The following is an 8,405-nucleotide window of genomic DNA, read 5'->3' as shown; positions in this document are numbered from 1 at the left end:
TTTCTTGTCTTTGATTTCCAAATCAAACTCTTGTAGCAACAGGATCCACCTTAGGAGTCTAGGTTTAGCATCTTTTTTTGTTAAGAGGTACTTGATAGCAGCGTGGTCAGTGTAAATGATTATTTTGGCTCCGACCAAGTAAGAACGAAATTTATCTAGTGCAAACACCACTGCTAACAGTTCTTTCTCGGTTGTAGCGTAATTCATTTGTGCTTCATCTAGAGTTCTACTTGCGTAATATATGACGTGAAGCTTTTTATCCTTTCGTTGTCCTAAAACAGCGCCCACGGCGTAATCACTGGCATCACACATTATTTCGAATGGTTCATTCCAATCTGGTGTCTGCATTATGGGTGCGGAGATCAATGCTTGTTTAAGCGTTTGGAATGCTTCTAAACATTTATTGTCGAAGATGAATTCAGCATCCTTCATCAATAGTCTGGTCAAAGGTTTAGTTATTTTAGAGAAGTCTTTAATGAATCGTCGGTAAAAACCGGCATGTCCTAAGAAGCTTCGTACTTCTCTCACAATTTTCGGAGGTTGAAGGTTTTCGATTACCTCTATTTTGGCTTTGTCTACTTCAATTCCTCTATTTGAGATGATGTATCCTAAAACAATTCCTTCTTGTACCATAAAGTGACATTTTTCCCAATTAAGTACTAGGTTTACTTTTACACATCGTTCTAGAACTCTTTCTAGGTTTTCAAGACATTCTTCAAAGCTTTGTCCGCATACGGAAAAGTCATCCATAAATACTTCCATGATGTTTTCGAGAAAATCGGCGAATATCGCCATCATGCACCTTTGGAAGGTTACAGGAGCATTGCACAAGCCAAACGGCATTCGTCTATAAGCGAAGGTGCCAAAAGGACACGTGAATGTTGTCTTTTCTTGGTCATCTAGATAGCAGAAATGAGAATGTTTTGCTAATCGTTCTAACATCTGGTCAATGAATGGTAAAGGGAAATGATCTTTTCGGGTTGCTTTGTTTAGTTTCCTATAGTCAATGCACATTCTCCATCCCGATTCGATTCGCTTGGTTATAGTTTCTCCTTTTTCATTTTCAATAACTGTTATACCTCCTTTCTTTGGTACTACGTGTACCGGACTAACCCATTTGCTATCAGATATAAGATATATGATACCTGCCTCTAATAACTTGGTTACTTCCTTCTTCACTACCTCACTCAGGATCGGGTTTAGTCTCCTCTAATGTTCCCTAGAAGTTTTACAGTCTTCTTCTAGCATGATGCGGTGCATACAAATAGAAGGACTTATTCCTTTAAGATCGGTGATGTTGTATCCTAGTGCGGTTGGATATTTTCTTAAGATATGCAAGAGTTTTTCGGTTTCGAGTTTTCCTAGGTCTGCATTAACTATCACAGGTCGTTCAAGTTCTAAATCTAGGAATTCATATCTCAGATTTTTGGGAAGTGTTTTCAGGTCTAGGGTTGGTTTCTCAAGGCATTGCGTAGGGTACGGTGTTATTGCTAAACATTGGTTGAGTTTGTCTTCTACAAGATAGTCAGACAATTTGTCATTTTCTAACTCGGTTTCTTTTATGCATTCATCGATGATATCCATGAAGTAACATGTATCTTCTATTGCAGGTGCTTTCAAACTTGGAAAGAATGAACTCAATTTTCTCTTCTCCTACTTCGAAAGTGAGTCGTCCTCGTTTTACGTCTATGATCGCACCGGCCGTTGCTAAGAATGGTCTTCCCAATATAATGGGTGTAACTTCATCTTCTCTAATGTCCATAATTATAAAATCGGTTGGAATGTAGAATTGACCTATGCGCACGGGAACGTTTTCAAGAATTCCTACAGGATATCTAACGGAACGATCTGCTAGTTGCACAAACATTTTAGTTGGTCTTAATTCTCCCATTTCTAGTTTCTTGCATATGGATAAAGGCATAACACTAATACCGGCTCCTAAATCGCATAAGGCTTTATCTATGACAAATTTTCCTATGTAACAGGGTATAGAGAAACTACCTGGATCTTAAAGTTTAGGAGGCATATTCTGGATTATAGCGCTACATTCAGCAGTGAGTGTAACAGTTTCGCTATCTTCAAGTTTCCTTTTATTAGAAAGAATTTCTTTTAAGAACTTAGCATATGAGGGCATCTGTGTAATAGCTTCTGTAAACGGAATTGTGACGTTTAATTGTTTCAGTAGGTCAACAAATTTTTTAAATTGGCCCGCATCTTTGGTTTTAATAAGCCTTTGAGGGTAAGGGATAGGTGGTTTATAAGGTGGTGGAGGTACATAGGGTTCTTTCTTTTCTACGGTTTCCTTATTACTCTCTTCCTTTTCCTTAGGTGTACTTTCTTCCTCAGTTGACTTTTTAGAGTTTTGGTTTTCAGTTCTTGGATCTACTGGTCCTTCCACTTCCGTTCCACTTCTTATATATGATTGCATGAGCGTGGCTTTTCGGGTTAGGTTGGGGCTGTCCAGGAAATGTACCAGTTGGGGAAGCAGTAGGCGCTTGTCGTTGAGCTACTTATGATATTTGTGTTTCCAGCATTTTTTTATGGGTAGCCAGGGCATCTACTTTACTTGCTAGTTGTTTGATTTGTTCGCTAGTGTGTATATTCTGGTTTAAGAAATCTTTATTGGTTTGCTGTTGAGAAGCTATAAAGTTCTCCATCATGACCTCTAAGTTGGATTTCCTAGGAACATTATTGTTAGGTGTAGATGGGGTCGGCTTTTGATATCCAGGAGGTATAGCTGGGTCTTAATTTGGAGCTTGTCCTGGTGCGTATAAAGCATTATTACTTTTATATGAAAAATTAGGATGGTTCTTCCAGTTTGAGTTATAGGTATGCGAATAGGGATTTCCTTGAGCATAATTCACTTGCTCTGCTTGGATTCCTGTTAGGAGTTGACAATCTGCAGAAGGGTGACCTTGGATTCCACAGACTTCGCAATTCTGAGTTGCGGCAACCACGGTGGTTGGAGGTGATACATTTAAACTTTCAATTTTCTGGGCCAGAGCATCCACTTTTGCATTAACATGATCAAGGCTACTTATCTCGTACATGCCACTTTTCGTTTGAGGTTTCTCTACCATTGCTCGGTCGCTTCCCCACTGATAATGGTTTTGGGCCATGCTTTCGATAAGTTGATAAGCATCGGCATAAGGTTTATCCATAAGTGCACCACCTGCGGCGGCGTCTATTGTTAACCTTGTGTTGTACAAGAGACCATTATAGAAGGTATGAATCACTAACCAGTCCTCTAAACCATGGTGTGGACAAAGTCTCATCATGTCTTTGTATCTTTCCCATGCTTCGAAAAGAGACTCGTTATCTTTCTGTTTAAATCCATTTATCTGGGCTCTCAACATAGCTGTTTTGCTCGGAGGAAAATATCGGGCAAGGAAGACTTTCTTCAACTCGTTCCATGTGGTAACTGAGTTGGAAGGAAGACACTGAAGCCATCTTCTAGCTTTATCTCTTAACGAGAAAGGAAAGAGACGAAGTCGAATTGCCTCTGAAGTGACACCATTAGCTTTAACAGTATCAACGTATTGGACAAATACGGATAAATGAAGGTTTGGATCCTCGGTGGGATTTACAGAGAATTGATTATGTTGCACTGCTTGCAACAGTGAAGGTTTAAGTTCGAAGTTGTTTGCTTCGATTGCGGGTGGAGCAATACTCGAATGCGGCTCATCTTGTGATGGAGCGGCGTAATCTCAAAGAGCACGAGCTGGTTCTGCCATCTCGGGTATCGGTGAAGGAAGAAGACTTTTGAGGTCGGGCACTTCGATAGGAGGGAGATTGTTTACAGCACGATATTCCCGAATTCGTCGTAAGACTCGGAGATATAGTTCGATGTCGTTGATTCGTAAGTAAAACGGCTCGCCTTGTGAGCGAGTGTGTGGCATACAAATCAACGAGAGAAATAAAAATAAAAATATGCCTTAGTCTCTACAGCGTAACAGAAGAGTTACGATATCGACTAAATAAAACTCCCCGGCAACGGCGCCAAAAACTTGATCGCGACTTTATGAGTCGAATGGGGTACTAACTGCGAGTGCACAGTTCTATCGCGTAGTTTTAAAAGATATCGATCCCACAGGGACTTATGAATCGATATACCGTTTTCTAAGGTTACTTCGTAAAGCTAAGGCGGATGATACTTTGATTGTTCGGGGGAAAAGTAAAAACTAAAATAAGATCTAAGTTAAATATCAATTAAGCGGATATCGGTATGTAGTTCGTCGTAATTAGGGAATCAAGTCTTCGTTGGTTTCTTGGTTTTAAAATAAATCTTTTCAGTGGACACTATTGATTAAAAGTCTTTTCTCAAACTCTCGCTCTGTTGAATAGACTATGACTTTGTATTAACGTAGCTGTCACTTATTAGTTAAGTCCAAAATCACCTTTTGAAAACAATAGAATCTATAGAAACTCTTTTTAAGAAAATACTAATCGTTTAAACACCCTCGTCTCAAACTCTCGCTCTGTTGACTTAGATTATATAATTAAATTCAAATGCTTAACTCTCGTCCTCACATTTAACTTTTAAAAATACTTTTTGAAAAAGATTAGAATTTAATTAACTCTAAAAATTGCTTTCGCCCTGATCTAGAATTAATGTCCAATTTACACTGTCCAGCTAAAAACTCAAACCTTCGTTCTATTGATTTTAACTTCTTTAGTGTTTTACTCTCGTACAAAAACCTTGGTATTAAACTTGTAAATTGAGACCATAAAAAGAGTGATTTTATTTTTAAACGTAATTAAACCAACTTAGTTTTGATTCCTTCATTCCGCTTACTTTACATACCGATACCTAAATAAATTAGCCGGACATGCTAAACAGATATAAACAATCATCATGCTTAAATAAATCCATCTCAGACAAACAATATAAATAAACAATAATGCAGGGCATATATAAATTCAAACAATAATTAAAGAACCTGAATAATTAATAGCAATCTTGAACACTCCACCACATACCGGTTGGATTTGTTCTTGAATTCTTCAATCGGACAGGAAAATAAAAGTGAAGGAATAAAAATCTAGGGTCTAACGTAAGGTTAGATCCAGTAAAAGATACACAATAGTTTCCGGTGTAGAAACTATTGTGTGAAAAATTAATTAAGTGTTGAAAGATTGACTGGAAAAGAAAATAAAAATTGCTAATAAAGTAAAAATTGTAAAAAGGTAATGCTGTAAAGTATGCTTGCACGGCTGGAAGAGAAAAAAAGAACGAAGAAGCGAGAGCTTTAGGGTTGGAAGGAAGTGACTATTTATACTAGTCTACTTTGTAACGGTTTCCAAAGCTTTCCGTGTAAAATCCTCACGTTCCAAGAGTCAAGCGAAATAATAGGCTTCAACGTGCCTCTGTTGCGTTTCTGAAGCCAAAAATATAGGAGAATGGTGTGACGTCCGTCACAACATGTGTTACGCTCGTAACACAAGGCAGCAGGGCGTGACGCTCGTCACACCTTGTGTGGCGCTCGTCACAGGCTCAACGCTCATGGCTTGTAGTTTTGGGTTGGGCTTTAGTGAAATTGCTTCTCTTCATTTCTTTTTGCACCTCTTTTTCTTCCTTTTTCACTTATGCTTCAAATAAGCTACCTGAGATAAATAGAAGGAAAAATACCAAGTAGTATCGAATAAAATGAAATAAATTGAAGTGAATAATAATATAATTTAATTAAATCGAGTCCAAGAATGTGATATTATTTCATGTTATCAATAACCAACCCCCTTACCCAGATCTCTGTTTCTTTTACTAGTTTTTGTTAAAAGTTTTAGGTTTTTGTTCGCTTTCTAACCATTCCTTTGGATAAATAGAAGTGCGGTGGCGACTCGACTTGTATGGTTTACCTTGGATTTAGTCAATATCTTTAATGGTAACGAATACCCCGCTACACTAGTAACCTGCACAAAACAGGGCAAAAGAAGAGAGAGACATTATCGTGAATCCAAAAGAAAATCTTCATTCTTCATGACTTTGGACAAACTATAACCAAATATATGTGACATAAGCAGCTTGGCAGCATCAACATCAATGTATTGTGCAGATAAATGACTTAATAGAGGAGTACCGATATTGAAATATCCACAACAAACCATCAAGTATGAAATCCACTTGAAGAAGATAGGTGAGCAAGAATCCAATTAGTTGATGTCTTCATACAAAACAAAACCCAAGCACCAAATGATGAAGTAAAAGTCTTGGCATAAATCCAATTCAGTAAGCAACACTAAAATGACAAGAATATGAAACATTTTCTATTGTTGATAATATCAGTAACCTCCAAAATGTATTTCCACATTATCCTTCAAAGATAATTCCTGGTAATGTTCCACTAATCAAATGGAAACATAAAGGCGATAAGAAAATATGGAGGAAAAAAGAGGCTGATACCAACACTGACTTTGGCATCATGGTAGAAGATAAAAGAAAATGATACCAACACTGAATTTTGTATCACATCAAAGGATAAAAGAAAATGATACAAACACTAACTTTGGCATCATGGTTAGGGAATGAAACATAGAAACTTGATGAAGATATGAAAAGAAATATTCATATGAATAATATACCCAAGGGTAGTGTTTTACTGAAGCTTACTAGGAATTTAAAGAAAAAAATTAGCCATGGGATAAGAAAAAATGATATTATTGGGGATAATGTTTACTGAGTGTAACAAGCTGAAGGATTAAACAAACAACAACTCAAAGGGAAATCGCTCATAGTGGAAACTTATTGGGGAATAGGTTTCTTGGACAAGTGACTCATGAGGAAATCATTTGTTGGGGGATACAAAGTTCTAATGACACTTACTAGGAAGATTATTTACTAGGAAGATGTCTTGTGATCACACTTAATTACACCGTGTTTTTTACTCGGATTTCACATGTTTATTAGGAATTTATTATCATTTTGTTTGTATTATGCTCTCTTTTATCTTTTTTTCAGATATTTAGCACTTTCGGACTCTTTTGGAAGAAACGAAGCAAAAATACCTAAAATTAGGGTTTCTCGGCGAAATTACACACATGGCGTTGTACATGACGGCCGCTATAAGAGAAGCCATGAGTCATCAACCCTCAACTAGGAGGTAATCGCCACGTTCCCATGATCCACCCCATTTACACACATGGCTGGCGCCATGAAGGGATGGTGGGCGCCACCTTTGGAAATCACGTTCCCACTAAGGAGAAGTTGGAGGGCACCATGGTCTTTGCAAGCTGCTGAAATCCTCTATAAATAGTTCGTTCCATTTCATTTTCAAATCATCCAACTTAGTTTTACAACACTAAGCATATATTTATCATTTGTAATAGCGGTAATCCATCACATCGGGGGGTTATCGCACCTTAGTGAGATTGAGTTGGGTCACTTTGAGTTGTTATCGTCTTTAGCTTCAGGAGTTGGAGGTTTATTTTTGTACCAAATTTAAAGAGCTACATTTGGAGCAGGTTCTTATTTATCGCTTTACTTTATTTATTTTCCGCACTCGCTTTATTTTATTTAATTTTCGCACTCGCTTTACTTTATTTATTTTCCACACTCGCTTTATTTTATTTATTTTCCGCACTCGCTTTACTTTATTTATTTTCCGCACTCGCTTTATTTTATTTATTTTCCGCACTCGTTTACTTTTATTTATTTTCCGCACTCACTTTACTTTATTTACTTTACGCACTTTACTCGCTCTCCACGCCTCACATTCTAAAACAAACTTTTCATCATGATTAATACTGTTGTGTTTGTTTGTGTTACCATGTCTGGCTAAATACTTTAAAGGTTAGAATGTAAGGATCGCGGTTAAAGTAATGTTTCAACTATTGAATCTGTAGAAATACTTTAAAGGCTGTTTTGATTTTTAACTTGGGTTTTCTGAAACAAACTTGGTTAGTTTTAATTATTCGAGGAGTGCGAAAGCACCCTGGCTTAGTAACTAGGAATTTTTATCACTTTAAGGAAAAACTATTTTTGAAACTGTTTTCGGACGCGTTGATGGATTTAAAATCAGGAAACTCCTTGGGTAAACTTTCCAAATCAAAATCACTTTTCAACTAAGTTTACGAGTCTCATTTCTTAAAAATAAGTTTACTACTTTAGCGTTCTGCGCACCTTTTATAAGTGACAATAAAAGGCCTTAATTTAAGGGTAAACTCGGTTCTAAATACGCGAAAGCGACAGTTCCTGTTAAATGGATTCTTTTCAAGAGTAGAAAATCTTGCCTCATAAGTAGTTCTATTTAGACAATTAAAACATCACTTAACTGACGTGAGATACATTCAACTTGTCTTTACCTGCATTTATTATTTACCGTTATTTTGCAAACCCAATATCTCTTTTACACCGCCTTAGATAAACACCGTAACGATAGTAATCGATAGTTTGACGATTGGTCTCTGTG

General features: G+C 37.1%; 1 non-coding gene across 1 annotated transcript; it reads left to right on the top strand.

Annotated features, from left to right (window-relative positions):
• Positions 1–3,249: 3,249 nt before the first annotated feature.
• On the top strand, positions 3,250–3,356 carry LOC127125042 (small nucleolar RNA R71). The gene has a single exon (XR_007804507.1). It is a non-coding gene; the product is annotated as a small nucleolar RNA R71 (small nucleolar RNA).
• Positions 3,357–8,405: the final 5,049 nt, after the last annotated feature.

The sequence above is a fragment of the Lathyrus oleraceus genome, chromosome 2, assembly GCF_024323335.1.
Source record: "Lathyrus oleraceus cultivar Zhongwan6 chromosome 2, CAAS_Psat_ZW6_1.0, whole genome shotgun sequence".
Lineage (NCBI taxonomy): Eukaryota > Viridiplantae > Streptophyta > Magnoliopsida > Fabales > Fabaceae > Lathyrus > Lathyrus oleraceus.
Note: the sequence above shows the minus strand (reverse complement) of the source record. Positions and strands in the feature narration are given on the sequence as shown.